This window comes from Haemaphysalis longicornis, unplaced genomic scaffold (genome assembly GCF_048455015.1).
Source record: "Haemaphysalis longicornis isolate Haplotype H1 unplaced genomic scaffold, Haemaphysalis longicornis Haplotype H1 scaffold_5, whole genome shotgun sequence".
Classification (NCBI taxonomy): domain Eukaryota; kingdom Metazoa; phylum Arthropoda; class Arachnida; order Ixodida; family Ixodidae; genus Haemaphysalis; species Haemaphysalis longicornis.
This window is the reverse complement of record NW_027526385.1, coordinates 178154616-178175730: the sequence shown is the minus strand read 5'-3', so window position 1 is coordinate 178175730 and position 21115 is coordinate 178154616. Positions and strand designations below refer to the sequence as shown.

General features: G+C 49.2%; 1 long non-coding RNA gene across 1 annotated transcript in view; it reads left to right on the top strand.

The window, feature by feature from the left end:
• The first annotated feature begins 2572 nt into the window (after positions 1 to 2572).
• LOC144138840 (uncharacterized) overlaps positions 2573 to 21115 on the top strand; it is a 32068-nt gene continuing 13525 nt past the window's right edge. Inside the window, exons 1-2 of the long non-coding RNA XR_013315982.1 lie at positions 2573 to 2944; positions 7244 to 9567. This is a non-coding gene — a long non-coding RNA (uncharacterized LOC144138840). The remainder of the gene's footprint in view (positions 2945 to 7243; positions 9568 to 21115) is intronic.

Below are 21115 nucleotides of genomic sequence, written 5' to 3'. Positions count from 1 at the left end.
TTGGCGAACGTTTCGGAAGACGCATATTTTGCGAACGGCATCGGCTTGAGCGAGTGCGGTGAGTGTGCGGTGCACTGACACATGAGGGCATGATGTCTCTGGTCAGAGGCGCTTAACCTGTCGCTGCCAATGAGAACAAGGAATACGAGGAAGAAGCACAGCGTGTCTCCGAAGTCATGACCGGAAGGAACGCCCACCCTTTCTTTTTAAGTTTTCAAGAAGATTCATTTATTATAACAAGGAGCTTTCGCTGTCGCCTTTAGGGACAAAAAGCAGACCGCTATCACGGGATTTTAGATGCGAAGCATCTCATGCTCGGGGCTTTGTCCCTCCCTCCCTCGTTGTCGTTGTCCGCCGTCCGCACTCTACTGCGCATGCGCGTCTCTTCAGCCCCGTCAGCGTTTGGGATGACGTTAGCGCAGTCCACTATAACAAGAAGTAGTTAGGCTGCGCCCGGTTTCGATCCCACGACTCTCTGGCCGCAACGGGAGGTACGCGGCGCTCTTCCTACTGTGCTGCAAACCGAGACGGGAGCATGTGCTACCAACGCGCTTTATGTGCTTCACTCATTCAAACTACGTCAAGAAGCTACTGATACAGCGAAGGCGCGCGAAGCTGAACGTCAAAGGAAATGACGAACTGAAAACTAATGGGAACTTCAGTCGACCCCATGGCCGCTTCGCATACTACTCAGGGTTCCCCTACGGGAAGATGGTGCAATTTTTTTTCAAGTCCCGCCATCACGGGATTTTTCAAAATGCTTCACAAGAAGGCTACTCATATCTTCTTCACCTTAATAAATAAAGTGGTTCGTACTATTAGAGTGGGGGTGGGGGGATTTGCCAGGGCTTGTAAGCGACGGCTATTTAGTAAAGTACTGAAATGGTAAATATGGGAGTAAAAAATATATATAAACACAGTTATTTCGCGAGAAAAAGAGCGACAAAATGCAATCATTGTTTCGCATCTCTGTTTCACTTCGCTCACTTCTTCCGTTCGCTTTTTTAGAGCGTTTATTTTGCCACAGGGCATAGATAAGGGGTATGAGTTGATAATGAGGAAAGTTGATTAGATGAACATGAAAATTTTTGCTTCATCGTTGCCATGTGGGGAGACATTTTTCGCCGATCTCCTAATTCCCGTCTGAATTCATAATAGGCCATCTCCGAAGCGCACAGAAAAAACTTCCAAAAACAGCCACGAAATAGTCTGAACAGTCATGCCAAAAGCAACCTCCCATTGAACAAATGCATTTGGCCCATTTCGATCCATGAAAGAGCAGGATCTGGCTCATTTTTGGTATGAACTATGATCTTCGCGCACGTTTTCAGGGCGTTATCTCAACTATTTTCTAGTCAACCCTTTTTTAGGGAAAAGGTGCACAGTTTCTCTTGTTACTGCGTCTTTATACGGCTCAGTTTCGGTTTCCGGATTTAGCTCAATTCGAAAAAAAAAAGCCTCATATGGTCTTTGTGAAAGCTCAATGAATGGCAATCTTTTATTGATCTTAGTTGTGATCAGGTAAATTGTTTACCAGTACTGATAATTTTTTTTTCAAATTTTAATTTAAACACTTTCAAGATCACCTCTCGTGATTTTGTATTAACTTGACGTTTCTCCCAGTACTTGAGTCAATTTTCATGGCTGAGGAAATTTAAATTTATGTCATTTTAAATGTGTATTTAAATATGAAATCTTAGTGCCTGGAATTGGTGTTTTTTGTATGCATGCATGGCTTACCTTACAGAATCATAGCGATATGTCTAATACAGTCACCCATACTCCATTTCGACTCTGTTTGCCTAATGGAACTCTTCTTCATCTAATAGAACACTGTTTCAAAAAGAGACTGTCGACCCCCGTTACGGGGTGCCACAGGATCGGCGCATGTTAAAGATCCCCAGGTGGTCAAAATTAATCCCGAGCACTCCACTACGGTGCGCCTCATCGCCCATGTTGCGTCGGTGCGTTAAGCCCCACAATCAATCAAATCAGAATAGTCAACGAGACAGCCTTTGTTCGTCAATATGGAGTAGAAGTCCTGGATATTCCTTCTCGACTCTTGGATTGATGGAGACTCCGGACTACCTTTCAAAAATGGTCACTGTGACTCTCATTACTGGGATAACAGCGTAATTAATTGGTCTCTTTTTGTTCACTGATTTGGAGTCATAGTTACTACATACTATAGAGTCCTGCATACTCTCTCTCGACTCCTCGTCACGAATCCCTGCCTTTTTCTTTTTGTTAGTGTACACGTGGACACTGAAAATGTAAACCTCAGACGGCCAATAAAAGTTCACATCACTGATTTTTGGTAAACAAAATTCCCCAATGCAGCAGTGCAAATAGAAAAACCACTGAGCGTATCTTCCTTACATATTTTTGTTGAAGGGCTGACCCCCAATAGATAAGGAGGTGAACGATAATAAGGACATCTGAAACTGACAGTGATTTTGCGGGAGAAGCACAAACACTGCTACACTCTTATCTCCAGAAGACGGTCATTTACCGTGAAGCTCGATAAACGTCGAGATAGACTCGAGCTCTCGACGCGGGACAGACTGTCGGGAAGCGACATTCCGCTTCACTTCTGTCATCGCTGACGGCGAACGAACGCGGTAGCGTTCGGTGTCGGGCGCTGCTTCCATCGTGCCACATGGCTCCAGGCGGCCGTGAATACACCCTTGTGGGCTTTTCAGAAGAAATCGACCGGAGACCGCTCTTCTTCCTAGAACCGCTCCCAGCCACAAGGGTTTGCGGTGCATGCGGGCTCGTCCCCAAGGCCATAGCTTTCCTCCCTTGCGGCCACTCCCTCTGCAAGCCGTGCCACGAGCAGTGTGGGCGACGCGGTCGGCTGGCTTGCCCGCTGGACGGAGGCGTCTGCTCGGACGAGGAAGTGGCATGGATAAACCATCCGGCCAGAAGCATCATGGCAAAGCAGGTAGGGCGTTCACCAAGACAGCGGGGAACTCTGTAAGACGATCGTCTTTCTTGGGGTACTAAACATCGGAAATGTAGGCTTCCCTGTACGTCTGCCCCTCTATTTAGTGAACCGCCTGAAAGGTAATAGAATTCTTGATCAAGAAGAACATATACGCAAAACCTTTCCAAACTACTAAATCTGGTGCCATACTTTGTATTTGTCCGCATTGTTGAGTGAAAAGTAAACGATCGGCATAACTGAGGTAAAACATCGACACATAACTAATACTGGGCAGTGTTTTAATGATTGAAAATTTTGGTGTGCTTGATATTCGCGTTGAGAAACTTGAACAAACGCGTTTGAAAGAATGTTTTCCCCTAAACTAAAAAAGGGCTCGCGCCCAAGCATATACCTTGAGGTGGCATCCAAAATGCGACTAATAATTTCCAGTATATGACGCGTGAGCTGTTGGATTGCGAAAACACTTAATAGACTTTAGCGAACCTAACCCTATTTATTGTGGAAAGGTCAAGATGAACAAAAGAATGCGTCCGAGTTTGGGATGGAAGAAAAGAGAGGCATTTATGTGTCAGGGACGGCAAATTTAATCGTCCAATTTTAATGCGCAGCATTCCATGCCAAGTACAACGAAAGCCGAGCGGTTTAACTCGCGGAATTCACACAAAAATGCGTAATTCATGCAGTGAACAGAAGAGTGTTAATTGGCATCATTGGGCGACGGAAGTTTAAAAAAAACCAGGAAAGCAATATCGAACAGCGGTAGGAGAAGAGAAAGCGAGAAAAGGTTAAAGAAGGGTGACATCCGGTATAGTAAAGAATTATTAAATTTCCACAATTACCAGTGCAGGCGACGACTCCGACACCGTTGGTTACCATGGGAAGCAGATACAAGGCAAAGGTCCCTGATAAATCTTGGGCCATCTGCACTAGCGTGAAACTTGGGGAAGGGCAAAGCATTTAGTGTATTAGTGTATTCAGAGATTGTAAGTTTCTCTATTGCGGCACGGCGCGGGCTGATTGGGCGCCGGAGAAGCGCCGATGGGAGGAGCAATTGGGAGCTTTCTGAGGCGGGGGCGTCGTTTCTGGCGTTGAACAGGATTTAAGCAATTTAATGAGACACAAACTGGCCGTAAGTTGTCTCCGTGTAACACGCCGGAGCATGCTATGAAGTAGGTTGATTGATTGATTGATTGATTGATTGATTGATTGATTGATTGATTGATTGATTGATTGATTGATTGATTGATTGATTGATTGATTGATTGATTGATGGGTTTAACGCGCCGACGCAACGCATGCGATGAGGCGTGCCGTAGCGGAGGGCTCCGGATTAATTTTGACCACCTGGGGATCTTTAACGTGCGCCGAAATCTCGTGCACACGGGCGTCTTTGCTTTTCGCCCCCATCAGAAAAGCGGCCGCCGCGACCGGCAATCAAACCCGCGACCTCGTGCTCAGCAGCGCAACGCATTAACCACTGAGCCACCGCGGCGGGTATGCTATGAAGTATGCTAAAAAGGAGCACGAGGCGTTGGAAAACGAGTGTCCCGGTGTGTTCGTTTAGTACGCATTACGTTCCAGCGCGAGGCGTTGCAAAACGACTGCACAGGGGTTTTAGTACCGTGACTACATGAGACTACAGGAGACTCCACCAGCCAGAACCCCTAAGGGGTTTCGCACCTAAATAAGCGAAAGCGTGCAATTCCAAGAGTAAATGAAAACAAACAGGTTACGTATTTTAAATGCGGAGCATTTCTTAGGCTCGCCTGGTCCTGCGTCGTTGATGGCGGCGCCGTCTACACGCTCACTGCGCATGCGCAACTCTCCTTTTTACACCCACAGCTCCGCCATACTACACTATAAAAAAAAAGAAATAGTTAGCGGCGCCCGGTTTCGATCCCACGGCTCTCTGGCCGCAACGGGAGGTACGCGGTGCTCTTCCCACTACGCTACAAATCCCGGACAGGAGCGTGTGCTACAAATCCGGGAAAGGAGTAAGTGCTACGAACGCGCCCTATGTCCTTGACTCATTCAAACTACGTCAAGAAGCTACTGATACAACGAAGGCACACGAGGCTGAACGTCAACGGAAACGACGAACTGAAAACTTTAGAGGGGGATGCTGAATTTCCTGTGCGAAAGCTGTGGCGGGAAGCGCCACGCGCCTTGCAGCTCAACCAGCCCCGTCCGCAGCGCCTCTGATGCTGATTGTGGCAGGATGCCCCTAGGGATTGGCCAACCAAAAAATCCATCACGAGATAGGTTCGCGTTCAACCACCGTCGTCATCTTCCCGTAGGGGAACCGCCGAAGAAGAAGAAGAACGAGAAGACAAAGCTGCTAAGAGGAGGGCGTGTACATTGCTCTCAGCCGGTGCAGCAATGTCAACAACCTTTACCTCACCAAAGCTGACTGAGACTAGCCATTCTACCACGGAGACAACATCGACAAGAACATGATGGACGAGTTTCGGCGCCTCGAGAACCACCGCCTACTCAGCATAACACAACAGCACTTGCGTGCCTTTGCCACCGGTGTGGACCCGGACGCGGAATTCCCTCTGGCGCTAGTAAAAACCAGATCACTCAATATAACGGCAACACAATGGAACCACACGGAACCGCCACGATGCTCGCATCCTCATCAGGGTTCCACACGGGTAGATGGTGTATTTTGACATTTTGATGTATTAAAGGATCACCGTAAAACAAATATCAGTACCTAGATTTTAGTCATCCTGGAGATCAGTACTGATATGTTTCTCGAATGGTGACACCAAATTCCATACAGAAATGACCAAGCATATTTACAATGGGTGGGAAAGGACTTGTTTCGTTCGAACGGCAGCATTAGGTGACAATTTGTTACACCCCCCTCCCCCCTGCCTTTCTTGCATTGCAACCTTCCCATGCGGGGCTGAACTTCTCGACTGTGGCTTGCTTGCTTACTGATGTGAGTTTGAGACCCCTCATGTCACTAACTAAGATGCACAATTTTTTTTGCACAACACATTAAAAACTCTTTAAAACTTGCATACTGCGACGACACTCATCAATGTCAGTTTGGACAAAAAAGGGAAAGAAATACTGACATTGGGCAGCATTACAAACACCCTGTATTTTTTTTGAAGACACAGAACTAAGCTGAAGAACGTTTACTGAGCAGCAGCAGCAGCATAAACTGGACAGTGGTGTAACAACTGACAAAAAATAACCTACCTAAACCATTGGAATCAAAATCATGAGCGTAACAGTTCAAAATTGAGCTTGATGTCTTCATCTAGACTCCCTTTGCTTTAAGCTCGCAATGGGTGCTGCCATTCACTGCGTGGAATAGCATCACTTTCACATTGTGGAAAATTCAGAGGGCTTATTTTACACATTACGGCATATCAAAACTTTCACCGCCAAGAAATACGGTAAAATTTTTTGAAATGAGTCGGTTCTTCGCACGTCCTGTCCTTGGATTGCCGTCGCGGTATAGCAAAATTCTTCAAGCTCCAGTTGCCGAGTGCTAACGCAGATGCTTTAGAGCGTCGGTCTCTTTAGTCGATGACCTACGAGACAACGTTTTTGCCAGAATGGCGTAAGACTTTTGGTTGTGGAGAACCTCTTGGAAGTGGCCAGGATCTGTGCGCCCGACCGCCAGCATTACGTTGTGACTCCACAACGTCTCTCCCTGTGTTCTCCCTCTCGCGAACACCTTCGCCTCCCACCGGCCGCTGTCGCTAGCAGTAGAAAGCCTAGAATATATCTAGGCACTATACTGGCAGCTGCCAATGCACCTCGAGCTTTGCGATCGCTGCACAGCCTGCCGCCGCTTCTCCGCGGCGTTTGCGAGATTGGCGCTGCGTGGCTGATAGGAGCTCATGCAATGTTTGGGTTCTCTTTCGCTTCTTCTTGCCTTTCCCCACACTAAAAACTTGCTATGGCCACGTCTCCTAGCAAATAGTAAGTTTAGGGCACTACAAAAAAACAGCTGCGTTTTGGTAGAGTGCTCAAACTCCTACATGAACTATCCGGGGACGCGGTTCTGGGTGCCAATTACGGGCTTCGGTGCCGGCAGCAGCATATCACCAGTGACACCGCAGAACACCACAGGCACAAGTGAACACTATTATCGACTCGTTTAGACATGATACTGGCACAGTGAGAGGTTGATCTTGTTTTGCAGCGCCGACAACAAATGCGGCCTCGTTTCGAAAATACCCGTCGTATGAAAATATGTTTCATAAATAAAAATATTGCAAAAATAGTAAATGCTAAATTATCTCACACAAATATTTTTATTTTGTGCAGGTTTTCTGCTGGAATCAAGCCAACGGTTGCAATGTCGTCACAGCTGCTGAAAATATTTCCAAGCACTTTCACCACGACTGTGAGCACCACTTGGTAAGATGTTCCAAGTGTGCAGCTGGAATCCTCGCCACCGACGTGTGCGCGCATCTGGAAACTCACGGTGGAGCCGCAAAAGTATCCATTGCAGCTACAGACCAACTGGATCAAACTGTCTCGCAAGGACAAGAAACTTTCAGCGCACGTGCCGAGTTTACGAAACAGGGTCTGCGAATAGCCACCTTCAATCCAACAGCTTTGTCTTCGATTCAAGCCCAGCTAAAGGAAATCAGCCGAGTTTTTAACATCGCACTGGCGGAAACGCTTTCGAACGACGCCGACACCAACAAGAGAAACGCCAAACAAAGGCAATTACAAGAGAGCCTTAGGCAACTACGACTTCATATGGCTGAACGGAAAGATCAGCCTGGTGATTTTGTGCACAAGTCGGATGTGAACCAACAGGGTTTGAATAACAGCATGGTTGAAAGACATAAAGCACGGATTCAAAGTCCATCAGAAGCGGTGCAATTAGGTATAGGCCCGAATGAAGCGGCTACCACATTGCGCAAGGCAATAGAAGAGGGTCGCCGTGAAGCAAAGGCTGAGCTGGCAACGCAGTTTGCCGAATTCAGAACAGCAATAAAGGACGAGCTGGCTATGCGGTTGAACGCACTCGGAGAAACGATAAAAGACGGAAATAAGGAAAGAAAAGCTGAGTTGAGCCCACACTTCACCGAATTCACAGAAGCAATTGGAGACGGCCACCAAAAAACGAAGGCTGAACTGACGAAGCACTTCGCCACATTGATAGAAGCAATGGAAAGCGGGCGTCGCAAAACAGCGGCTGAGCTGGCAATGCAGTTCTCTGCATTCAGAGACGCATTGACAGGAGTCGGTACACATGAAACAAAAACTGAGCAGGCTGCGGAGGCTGCCACATCTACAGAAGTTACGAAAGACCTGCCCCGTGAAACAATCTCTGAGCTGGCTCCGCAGTCCGCCGCATTCGGGGCAGCAATGAGTGAAGAGCTTCGTGCAACAACCGCTGAATTGACCACACAGTTTGCTGCGTTCAGAGAAGCAATGGGAGAAGGTTACCATAGAACAACGGCTGAGCTAATCACACAGTTTGCCGCCTTCAAAGAAACAATTGAAGATAGCCATCAGGAAACAAAGACTGAACTGACAACGCACATCGAGACATTGATAGAAGCAATCGGAGACGGCCACTGCAAAACAACGGCTGAGCTGGGTTCACACTTCGGTACATTCATAGAAGCAATGGGACACGGGCATCGTAAAACAACAGCTGAGCTGGCTACGCTCTTTTCAGAATTCCGAGAAGCGATAAGGAACGGGCAGCGCGAGACAAACGGTGAGCTGGCTACGCAGTTCGCCGCATTCAGAAAAGCGACAGAAGGATCGCACCGCGAAATGAAGGCGGAGTTTGCTACGCAGTTTGCCGCATTCACAAAAGCAATGGAAGAAAGGCATCGGGAAACAAGGGCTGAGTTAGCAATGAACCTCAACGCATTCTTGGAAGCCTTGAGTGACGGGCACCGTAAAACAGCGGCTGAGCTGGCTGCGCAGTTGGTCGCATTTAAACAAGTTATACGAGCCGGCAACACGCAAACAAAAACTGAGCTTGCTGCGCACTTCGCCGCATTCCGCGAAGCAGTGAGTGACGAGCACTCTGAAACAAAAGCCGAGATGGTTGCGGAACATACTGCTTACATAGAAGCACTGGAAGACGGGAACCGCAAAGCAAAGGACGTACTTGATCGAATATCAGTGGCGATTGATTCCCAGTGTGATCGAACGAGCGATCTCTTCCGAAATTCTTCTGCCCTCATGTTCTCAATCCTTAATGTTGCAGCAAAAACACGGCACAGGTGGATACTCGAGAAATACGCGCCACTAAAGCAAATAGCAAAGGAAGACTGCGTTTTGGTCGTAGGGGAGCCAGTATACCTTCGTGGCTACTACGTGTCAGCGGGCCTCGTTTTCTATGGTGACGGCGACATTGGTTTTTGCTTCAGACTACACGAAGGGCTGATTGATCAGTTTCAGGAGTGGCCGTTCAATCTCCAACTGAAGTTCAGCATCCTCCATCCACACGGACCCGACAAACTGTGCCATTCTACGACGCCAAGTGCTCTTGGGTCTGGGTACTTTTCAAGACCAACGAAAGTGAGCGGCCATCTTATTAAGATTCATGACAAATATTTCAAGCCCGAAAATCTGGAGAGCGGCGGATTCGTCAGAGACGGCCGCTTGATCCTCAGGTGATGGTTCCTATACCTTGAATGCATCTTTCAGTTCATGAACAGTTCGGTGATATCATGCCGCATCGAGAGTGTTGGAACTAAAATTAGCACCCGTTTTAGGCTTATCTTAAACCAAGTGAAACCTCGTTTTAGAATTGCTTTGATTTCTTGTAGGGTTGAACGCGCCGACGCAACTTAGGCGATGAGGCGCGCCGTAATGGAGGGCTCCAGATTAATCTTAGCCACCTGGGGATCTTTAACGTACGCCAAAATCTCGTACACTCGGGCTTTTGAAATACGATATTCTTTCCTGGGCTACTTAAACTCAGAAATTTTGGTCTGTCTGAATGTCTGTCTGTCTGTCTGTCTGTCTGTGACTCGATTCAGCCACCCGGCCAAAGTAAAACAATGCCTGCGCAATAGTCTTATATAGTCACAGCTAAATCTACCCGTCTAAGTCCGGTGTAATGTTCACACTTGTCAACATTGTTGAAGAAGAACAAGACATTACGCAAATATAAGACAGCAAATTAATACAGAGGTGATATTTGCATTGTTCCTTTATGAAAAAACCTACATGCTTCACTTTTGCGAAATTAAATACTTCATCAACTGCAGAAAAAAATTCACTCCGCCGTCGCCTGCTGTCGCCCGCGCCACTATAGCTTCTGGCAGAATTTTAACAAATCAACCCAAAACAGTTACGAAAGGTTCCACTAGATAGGTTCCACGTTCTGCTTGCAACGCACGCGCAGTAGGGAAACGCGGTTCTATAAACGTTGAAGTAGGGCTCCTCGATTCACGCGCATCTTCGCCGTACGGCAGCGTTGGCATCGAGACACCCGGTTTGAAGCAGTGGAACGCGGGAAATTTAAAATGATTTAAGCAAACCTTTGGCGTCTTTACCTTGGGAGGAGCGCGACGCAAGAGGAACAACATGAGAGGTCAGCGGGAAAGCGAAGGGAGGCATTTACTTGGCAAAAGAAGATAAAGACTATCGTCTTTTGACGGCATTTGCAACGAAAGGAGCAGATACGCGGCCAATTTTTCGCTTTTCGCTTCCATCAGAAAAGCGGCCGCCGCGGCCGGCCATCGAATTCGCGTCCCCGTGCTCAGAAGCACAGCGCCTTAGCCACTGAGCCACCGCAGCGGGTTACCTCGTCCTGGAAGCATGATGTTACATTTAAAGAGCGCTTACTAACAGTCTTTACAAGCGTATGGATCACAGTTTTAACATACATAACACTGCAAAAGCACACAATATTGGCCAACACAAAATACTTCTTTGAGCCACATTACCCTTCGGAACGTTAGGATGGAAGTTTCATATAATATTAAAGAATACAGAAAGCGATTCGCGTTTTGATGAAAGCACCCAAATTCTCACCTACAGTGCTCGTTGAACCGATATAGTGAATACTCACAAATCACGTAGTAATAAAGGGGCCATCCAGACAAAACACAAGTTTTGTTTATTCGAAAGATCGCCTAGTTAGAATCCTACTGACACCACATTTAACGTAAACTTCGCTCAACTAAGCTGTATAATTAGAAAACAAGGGAATGGCCATGCGACCCACTAGCTCATTTCCGGCCACAGAACCTACGATGCCACATGCCCAGCTCTGCCATTGGCTGAGGCCGGCAAAAGCACACGCAAACTTAGGCAGAGATTTTAAGCTTGCTGAACGAGCTATTTGCGCTTAAATTTGGGGCGCATTCTTTTTACGGCAGTTCCAGTGGTGGGGTAAAGAGTGGAAGTTACGAAAGCACACGTAAGAATACAAGTAGCGATGCGCACTGCTGTTGATACTGCGTGCACTAGGCTTGTTTTAGCTGCTGTCGCGAGTTGTAGCGACCGCAGTCTGCTGGTAGCGGGGCCGGTCGCCGTCGCTCCGTCGAGCCAGGACTAGGGGAGAGCTTAGAGAAAACTCAACGGGTTTATTTACATTTTTACAGTGAGTTGTCGAGATGAAGACAGAAGACAGATCTTGGCGGGCCGCAGCACGCCCTTTTTGTTGACCCCCGATCCCTAGTTCCCTAGGTTAGGGATCCCCATACAAAACAATGCGGACCAATGGTGATGTGTACGTTCCTCGCTGTGAAGCACCGCCCTCGGGTAGGGACACGCCTTTCAGGTATGTCGGCAGATGCACAGCACACGCACACACACACACCCTTGCCACTCGTCAGGACCCGCGCGGGCGCCGCGTATTCTTTTGGTGTCTGCCGTGCGCTGCGTTCCCAGGGAGCCTAACAGCACAGATTAACAAGGTTCGTGGAATCACTCCGGGAAGGGTTAATGGCTTGACCATTGCCACTGCCTTCTTCGCTGTGCTGCCGCCGCCACGGGGTCCCATTGTCCGGTCGTCGCCGTTTGGGCTTTCACGCGCACACGCGTTCAGTTGCTCAGGCCGGGGGAATACCGGCGGCTCCTTAATCCCTTTTGGGGCAACAACACTCAACGCCGCTCAAAAGCCGCTGTCAATCAGTGGCCGCCGCGGCGTCGTGTCGGCCTCTATTCGTTTCCGTCGACAAGCGGTGGGGTGGTCGACCGGCGGGCGACTGATCCTCGCAAACATGGCGCCAGTGAGTCATAACAGCTCCTCCGCCGACGGGAAGATCTCGGACGTCGTGTAGTATCAGCTGCTCGACGGGAGAGATCACAGTAGCAGCATTCTTCCAGCACCATTGAAACCACAAAGACCAACCTCCCCGAACCAGCAAGCGCCGGCAATGAGTTTTCGGCAACCAGGCTACTCTTTCAAAGGTGCTACAATGCACCTACGCTTTTTTTTTGCATATGGCAACCACACTAATACTCTTTCTCACAGCTAAAAACGTAGACTGAATTACTTAAAACACTACTCAAAATCACTACTGCAAAACGTTCCTCAACTGAAAACAAAAGAAAGCAAAAGCGAAAAAGTTAAAAAGGCTCTGCTTAATGTGTCAACATTAGCGTTGGCGGAACCCTTCTTATACTTCACAGTGAAGTTAAGCTCCTGAAGCGCAAGGCTCCAGCGTAGTAGTCGTGGATTCTTTCCCGACATTTGCGACAGCCACGTCAGTGGGCAGTGGTCAGTGACGAAGACAAAAGAAGTTCCATAGAGGCAGCAGGCTAATTTTTGGGTGGCCCACACAATGCAGGCACATTCTTTTTCTGACGCACTGTAGGCCTCCTCGCGAACCGAGAGTTTCCTGCTGGCGTACAGCACAGGGTTCTCGTTCCCGTTCTCATCCTCCTGGCAGAGTACTACTCCTAAGCCTCTGTTGCGGGCATCGCATTGCACAGTAAAGGGACGATCATAGTTCGGTGCATGCCGTACGGGCGAGTTTACAAGAGCCGTTTTGAGGCCTTGGAAAGCATCCTCCATTTCTGGTTGCGGGAATTCGCTAACCGCCTCTCCTTTCAACTCGTCAGGTCGCCTCCTGCCCTGCCCTACCACGCGCCCTAGGTACCGTACTTCAGCGCGAGCTAGCTGGCACTTAGCCGGCTTCGCTGTCAGTCCAGCGTGCGTCAAACGTCTAAGGACATCGCTAAGATGGTACAGGTGGTCTTCCCAAGTATTGTAGTACATAGCAAGGTCGACTAAGTAGAGAACAGGGGATTCTTCAGCCCCCTGCTGAACTCGGCTCATCAGCCTTATCCCGCACTTATCCAGGAAGCCCGCGGTCAGTACGCTGGTGAACACTGAGCCCGGGTCGCACAATATCTCCTGAGGAAAGCCCACTCTCGAAAAAACAGACAGTAGTGCGTTAACTACTTCTACTGAGCTTTGCTCCTTTATTGGGATTGCCTCTGGAAATTTGGTTGCTAGAAAATCAGCGGTAAGCAAATACCGGTAGCCTGATTTTGTCGCTGGGAGTGGTCCCACAACGTCTATTACCAGCCGTTGAAAGGGCCCTGAAATGAGCGGAAGAAGCTCAAGTGGCGCCTTTCCCTTCTCGTGCGGTTTTCCCACTCTCTGACAGGTTTTACACGCTCTTACGTGGTTCTCAACCTCGGTGAAGCATCCTGGCCAATACAACTCCGTTAGGAGCCTAACTTTGCTCTTCCGAGCTCCTAAATGCCCCAACCGACCAACTCCGTGACAGAGATCAACAATGTAATGCCGATACTTAGTCGGAACTACAATCTGGTCAAACGTGCGACCTTTTGCATCCTGGTAGTGGCGGTACAATATGCCATTTTTGACGGGAAAACTGACATTCTTCCTCGCCACCCCTTCCCTGACGGTGTTCCAAATCTCCTTAAGGCTGGGATCGCTTTTCTGCTGCTCGATGAGCTCGTCTCTTGTCACTTTCTCCCGTACATTGTCTAGTGATTTGGATACAGGCAACACGAGCAGCCCCTCTTCCGATTCCCCTTCAGCTATACCAGCGCGAGTCTCCTCCTCTGACCCCTCTCTCTTTTTTTCAGTAGGCGACGGGATAGTAGACTCCGCTGTGCTGACTCCAGCTGGTGTTGCTGTACTTCCGGTGAAACTCGGTTCTTTCCGCTCTAGTTCGGCTGCTGGCGTGCATGCTTTAGCTCTAGTCAAGGCTTGGACTGTTCCCTCCTGAAAACTTTTCCCTTGTTCTCTAAGCAGACGGTCGGTCTGATTCGAGAACAAGTAGGAGTACTGCGAGGGCAGCTTGTCTGACACCGCCGCTTCCGTCTCTACTTCTTCGAACGGCCCAGTGATGACTACTCGAGCTACCGGGAGACAAATGCTTCCCTCTTGCAAAACCGGTTTAATCCATGCGCACTTGCCGTTGTAATCTGCTTGTGTCACGTAGTCCGGGTGCACCAGATCAATGGTTGCCCCACTGTCTCGTAAGACGCGGCATGGCTTCCCGTTCACTGTTAGGTTAAAAAGGTAAGGACTAAGTAGCTCCTCGCTAGTAGCAGAGTCACAAGTGTACGAAAGGGCTGGCCTGGGCCTACGACAGCCTATGGCAATGTGACCGACCTCCTTGCATTTGTAGCAGGTAGGTGGTTGCCGCGCGTCAAAAGGACTCTTTTTGGAAGAAGACTCCGAAGCCTTTCCCTCCTGTTTGTTTTGCGATCCTTGACTACTTTCAGCGAAGTCCGCCTTTTTCTGTGCCGTCATACCTGCGCCAGCCCCCTGCTTTCCCGTCCAAGGTTTTCCTCTATCTCCCGCTTTTGCGGGAGGAACCTCGTCCCTTTCTCCCCGGCGTGACGCGTACTCATCAGCCAAGTCGGCAGCTGCCTGCACTGTTACTACTCCGGCCCTGTCTTGGATCCAGAGCTTCATTGGCTCGGAAAGCTTAGAAAAGAACTGTTCGAGAGCTACTACTTCAAGAGCCTTTTCGAAGTTCCCAAAAGCGCTGGCTCCCTTCATCCATTCTACCAAGTTTACCTTCAACTCATAGGCAAACTCAGAATACGTGCTGCCCTGCTTCTTTGTCAGATTGCGAAACCGCTGCCGGAACGCATCTGACGAAAGTCGGAACCTCTTTAGAAGGCTATCCTTCACTTTGTCGTAATTGTCCGCATCCTCCACCGGAAGCCGCGCGATCACATCCGCTGCTTCACATGGCAGCAAACTTAGCAAATTTCGAGCCCATGTGCTACGGCCAAGCTTCGCTTTTTCACAGGTTCTCTCGACGTTCACAAGAAAGAGGCCCACATCTTGCCCTACTTTGAAGGGTTGCATTAGCTTAGATAAATCACAAAGATTTTGTCTTCCTGCTACCTCCACTCCTTGAACCTCAGCCATCTTCCTCACTTCCACTTCCAGGCGCAGCTGTTCTACTTCCAGTTCTTTTTGCTTTAGCTGGCACTCCTGTTGCTTTAGCTGGCACTCCTGTTGCTCCCGCTTTTGCTCGCGCTCCTGTTCCTGTTGCTTTTGAATCTCATTCCACGTTTCTGTAATATCTTCACTGGTGAGATTCAAGCCCTCGATAGCGCGAACAATTTCGTCCTCCTTCATCCCCGAATCTACTTCTGCTCCCAGCTCCTCCCCTAGAATCAGCAGCTGATTCTTCAACAAACGCTTCCAATCCATGACAGAGAACTAGTGTGGTGCGGCTCACTCTCTACCCATAAGTTCCGGAAACAACTGCTTCTGTGGTAGCCTCTACCAGCGAAAAGATTGCACTTCTATCTTATCGGCCTGGCAACCAAAAAAACCAAAGCCAGCACTCACCAGTTCACAGCTGTCAGTCTCCGTGATCTCGGCGTGTTGATCATTCTCCGTCCTCCAGGCTCAGATCCCACCGCTGCCACCAGTTGTCGCGAGTTGTAGCGACCGCAGTCTGCTGGTAGCGGGGCCGGTCGCCGTCGCTCCGTCGAGCCAGGACTAGGGGAGAGCTTAGAGCAAACTCAACGGGTTTATTTACATTTTTACAGTGAGTTATCGAGATGAAGACAGAAGACAGATCTTGGCGGGCCGCAGCACGCCGTTTTTGTTGACCCCCGATCCCTAGTTCCCTAGGTTAGGGATCCCCATACAAAACAATGCGGACCAATGGTGATGTGTACGTTCCTCGCTGTGAAGCACCGCCCTCGGGTAGGGACACGCCTTTCAGGTATGTCGGCAGATGCACAGCACACGCACACACACACACCCTTGCCACTCGTCAGGACCCGCGCGGGCGCCGCGTATTCTTTTGGTGTCTGCCGCGCGCTGCGTTCCCAGGGAGCCTAACAGCACAGATTAACAAGGTTCGTGGAATCACTCCGGGAAGGGTTAATGGCTTGACCATTGCCACTGCCTTCTTCGCTGTGCTGCCGCCGCCACGGGGTCCCATTGTCCGGTCGTCGCCGTCTGGGCTTTAACGCGCACACGCGTTCAGTTGCTCAGGCCGGGGGAATACCGGCGGCTCCTTAATCCCTTTTGGGGCAACAACACTCAACGCCGCTCAAAAGCCGCTGTCAATCAGTGGCCGCCGCGGCGTCGTGTCGGCCTCCTTTCGTTTCCGTCGACAAGCGGTGGGGTGGTCCACCGGCGGGCGACTGATCCTCGCAAACATGGCGCCAGTGAGTCATAACACTGCACAGCAGTGCGGGGCTTTGGGGTTGTCTCAGACGAAACTGGCCGATTAGCGGAAAAGACGGTGTCTTACGTTACCACATTTGTCGAGCGAACACCATGCCACACGGAACAATGATTTCCTAGCTTAACAAAAGGTGCAATGTGCAAATTAATACGGTCGAAAACAAAGCAAAGGCAGAAAACGGCTCGGCGCAGTATGATTGCGCTATTTAGTAGGACTGAGGGTAAAAAAGGCTCCGCGGTCGGCTTCCGAGCAATGGCGCACTTGGTTTCGCTTGAAGACCTGTTCTTGTGACGTCATTGCAGACTACACAAAAACACAAGATTTGGCGGGAGAATCAAATTAGAAGTCAAATTGAGTAATCTCTCAGTGAATAAAGTCTAAACTTGAATTTTGTCTCCATGGCTGCTTTAAAGTCCCTGCTGGAAGGACTAGAAAAATATTTTTTAGCTCGACCGCGCTTGTGGTTATAGCTTTAAATCTTTAGGAAGCACAACGGCTGCAGAACCCGCGGCAGGTTGCCGCATTCATACTTTCTGACCGTCGAGTGATCTCGCAGTTCTAGTGTCTCTCTCGATGGCCTATCACTACAATTGTCATTGCAACACTCAAACAAGTTACCGGCTTCTCCTCCACTCAAGACAATTAAGATGGGGCTCAGGCTCCAAAAAAAAAAAAAAAGGGACGCAGAGGGCAGCATTTCCCTGGCTGCATATATCTCTGCAAGCTACATACACGTATTGGTCCCCGGCGCGCATCGTAGGGGACATCCCGGTGTGTCCAGAAAAACGAAGTACACTAAAAGACGTTTCCACGCTTTGCTCTGCACCTCCACCACCTCGCCGTCCTAGAAACAATGAAAGACAAAGAACAAAAAACCATCTCAACAGCAACGATAAATGAGCTTCCGGCGGTCTTTTATGCTAATTTAAGGTAATCCACTTAACACCCTGTATTTTGTCCAAATTTCTCTAACACACACTACCCATCTTTCCCGGAAACTGAGGAAAGAGCTCACGGACCTAGGGCTTCTCGACCAGAGATGGTGTTTATGTATGGGTGTAGTCCTGCCGTTTCCCAATTCTCCAGCGTTATCTACAGGTTCACTTCGCGCACTTTTTCTGTTGCCTTGAGTAAATGCAAAAAGAACGCCGCTGTTCGGTCTTAGTAGTAATAGAATGCGGGTGCAGCCATGCTCTGTTTCGCAAGACTCGTGATTTGTATTTCTTGGCATAATTTTGTATAGTTCTCGCAAATAACGGGGGTTTATCACATTTTAAGTCGGCTGACTGCTGCGGGCGCGTCATATCACCGCGTTTAATTACGTTCTGCATCGCGCACGAAGTGCCTAGCTCGTAGCTATTTCGCAACAAATTCCCTTTAAACCTTGAGGTAACGAACCCCTTTCTAACGAATGTCTGGATTTAACGAAGTTTTTCAATGCCCCATTTCCACGCCCATTGAAGCCCATGTGTTCGCGACCTCTATGTAACGAAGGCGTTGCGGCGGCTAACCTTGATGTAACGAACTCGCCAAGCTGATCAGAAGTTGTTTTCTGAACTTTTAGTAAAAAATTGGGTGGGTAAACGCACTAACTAACCGAGTACTAGCACTACTTTAAGGAGCCAGCAGCTACAAAAACGTCTGTAATCGCTGAAAACAAAATTAGTCATGATGGGGATAATGAATGCAGCGGCTAGCGCCATTCTATAGCTTATAACGCAGCCCCCGCTTGAGATTCCGCTTGCGTAGCGTCACACCACGACGCAAGGGTAGCTACATTTCATCTTTTTTTTTTCTCCGCACCGCAAACGACCGTGCGTTCGCACGCCTGAGTGCGGTGTCGGTTTGACACTTACGTTTTGAGGTGCTAGGCCTGCCTGTAGGCGTCTGGTCGCGCGTCTCCACTGCTGCCTCTGGTGTTGGTTTGTCTGTGATGAGTTCTGCTGCCAGAAAACGAAACACTTCCTATTTTCAAGACAAGCAAGTAAATGCCATTGCTGCCAGGCACAGTATCCCAAATGGCACCCTCTCAACAATTTTGAGTGCGGAAGTGAGCATCAAGTTCGGGAAAAGGCGCCCTTTTCAGGATAAGTTTGGTTTTTGACACGCGTTTGGAATCAACCAGTTTCGAAAGGCAAAAGTAATAATTTTGTTACTCGTGTGAATACGGGGTAAGTGACCTTCCCTCCGTGTAGCGCCGTGTAGTGCCCATGCTAGCACTAAAGCAACAGGCGCAAATCACGCAGTTTTCTTCTCTGAAATAAGTCCTTGAAGGGCGAGTTCACTTTCAGTGAGGTCTAGCATTCTGATTTAGTTTCCACTCCATTCACGCGAGGCTTAAGTCGAAACCAGCGTGTAACGAAAACCCGCATGTAACAAAAAATTGCGACCCGCCGCTGTGGCTCAGTAGCTAAGGCGTTGCGGTGCTGAGCACGAGGTCGCGGGTTCGATTCCCGGCTGCAGCGGCCGCTTTTCTGATGGAGGCGAAAAGCAAAAACGCCCATGTGTTCGAGATTTCGGCGCACGTTAAAGATCCCCAGGTGGTCAAAATTAATCCGGAGCCCTCCACTACGGCGCGCCTCATCGCCTGCGTTGCGCCGGCGTGTTAAACCCTACAATCAATCAATCAATCAATAAAAAATTGCGACATTTTGACAACTTCGTTATGTCAAGGTTTAACTTTACCGCCTTCGCGACAGTATCCTGCAGCAGCATACCACATTCCGCCTGTCAAGCGGTGTATAACGCCGCAAAGCGTAGGGGTGGTACTCCGTAGGTAGAAACACTTTTGTAAGCTTCATAGTACGCGCTCAACATGCAGTGTACAGGCCCAGATTCTTTTGCCGTCGAGCCCCCCAGAGCTTGCGGTGTAAAGAATTGATTGACGAAATAATTCATTGCTTGGTGCCTGCCTCAGTATGCACGAAGCTTATGAAGCGCTTGCTAATTCCCCACAGCGGCTGTTGTTTGTACTGTAGGTAAGTATCACTTTGCTAGAACAGAAGCAGCAGCTGTCGGGTTCGCGCCTGCCTATGCCTGAAGTTAGGCGTCGAAGTGTTGCGATGTCAGGCAATACCGACAGCATGACGTACAAGGTATTTTTCCAATAAGTACCTATTCACGAAGTTACAGCGCAAAATGCGACGCTAGGCTTAACATCCGAAGGTTATGCTTAAGATTAGGCAACCTTCAAGTTCAGTTTTACGCCGTGTCAAGTAACTTGACTCTTATTACTCGATCATCGGTTAATGGACTTCAACGGGTAATTGCCTTCACATCAGGACATAAAGTTACAGCTGACGTCGGGCCGCCGCATCTTCAGCGCAAGTGGGTGAATAATGTTATACAGTAGAACCCCGCTGTTACGATCCTTACTGTTGCGTTTTCCTGGCTGTTACGTTGTTTGCCATTGGTTCCGGCACAGCTTCAATAGCGTTTAATGGATTGTGAACCCCGCTGTAACGTCTCAACTGTGGGCCCGTTTTCGTATGATGCGTCGCAACCTGACACTACGAAGCCGCTTGGGCACAGCCATTTTGCCGTTTCATGAGGCTTGGCCAGTCTTTTATACTGAACTGGCTAAAAGAAGCCGCAAGCGAGTTGGAGAGGCCGTCACAAAATAGCCATCCATCGCGAGTGCTATCACCATCATTACTGTGCTTACAACAGAAGTTTAACTTCTGAACGCCGGAATTGCGTGATGTTAGCGCCGCCGCACTGTTGTAATTGTGCCGTGCAGCGTTTTTAGATTAGGTCAGTTTGTAAAGAGCGCGGCCTTCCAGTACCACGGCGCGGGCCGGTGCTGCCGCCGACCTACAGGTCGTGGCGCTGCGGTAGCGTTGAGATTAGGCGCTCGTTGAGATCGGTCTAGGCGCGTCGTCTGCTGCTCCTTCCTTGCTACTCTCGGCGCTTTCTACACCACCCATACTGTAACTTGCGCTAGTTTTGTCGAAGAAAAGCCCATCATTTTGGCAGGACGCAACATCCCTTTGGGTGGTTTTCTGCATGACTTTGGCGTCTTTCTTTCGACAGGTGTTCAGGTATGTTAGGGGAAATAGGGGGCACCGCGCTCTCCCCCAGGGTCCACCTGCCTCGCGGTATCTTTTGTTTGATCGTTCACGATGCGTTCGTAACAGTTGACGATGTTTTAAGGCTATCAACGAATGTCGCAGCTGTATGTCTGTGACGTTACCTTGAGGTCTTTCCGCGGAATAGCGCTCTACGGCGCCTTGAAGAAATGCCGCGGCACGGGCTCTGCCGCTGCGGAAGCAACACTGAACGGCAGCCCGGCGCGCAACACGTCAACTAACATCACCGACACTTCAGAGATCCACTAAAATATGTATGTGCGATGACAGCACAGAGTTAATACGGTAATACAGACGTGATGGCAACAATGGAGCTCTACGTAGGGGGTGATTCAACGGCGCCAGTTAGACGCCGGCCCATTTTCGTGGCTTTCTCCTCACTCTTACGTTTTCCCGGCTGTTACGTTTTTCTTTCCCGGTCCGGTGAAAAACGTTCTAACGGGGTTCCACTGTATCCCCTTTTAGATCTT